General features: G+C 48.1%; 1 long non-coding RNA gene across 1 annotated transcript in view; it reads right to left on the bottom strand.

Moving 5' to 3' along the window:
* The window catches only part of LOC119594715, a 3,581-nt gene extending 3,346 nt beyond the window's left edge, over nucleotides 1–235 (bottom strand). Inside the window, exon 1 of the long non-coding RNA XR_005230649.1 lies at nucleotides 103–235. This is a non-coding gene — a long non-coding RNA (uncharacterized LOC119594715). The remainder of the gene's footprint in view (nucleotides 1–102) is intronic.
* Between the last annotated feature and the right edge of the window lie 6 nt (nucleotides 236–241).

Raw genomic sequence — 241 nt, 5'->3', positions numbered from 1 at the left:
TTACTATAATGAACACTTACACGAAACATTAACAAGGAGACCAACCCTACTAAATCCACTCACAGCAGAACACCAACAACAATGAACACGCATAACTTCTACCTAACTTCCTGTTCATCTTCTTCGGTCTGGTGATGTCAGGACCCACGACGCCGGCTTGAGGGAAGCGCCTGTCCAGTTCCTGACGCAGAAGGAGGTAATCCTCGGCTGTCTGGTTCGGGGTTATCCTCAGCGAGAATTT

Source organism: Penaeus monodon, chromosome 34, assembly GCF_015228065.2.
Source record: "Penaeus monodon isolate SGIC_2016 chromosome 34, NSTDA_Pmon_1, whole genome shotgun sequence".
Taxonomy (NCBI): domain Eukaryota; kingdom Metazoa; phylum Arthropoda; class Malacostraca; order Decapoda; family Penaeidae; genus Penaeus; species Penaeus monodon.
This window is presented reverse-complemented; position numbering and strand designations above follow the sequence as displayed.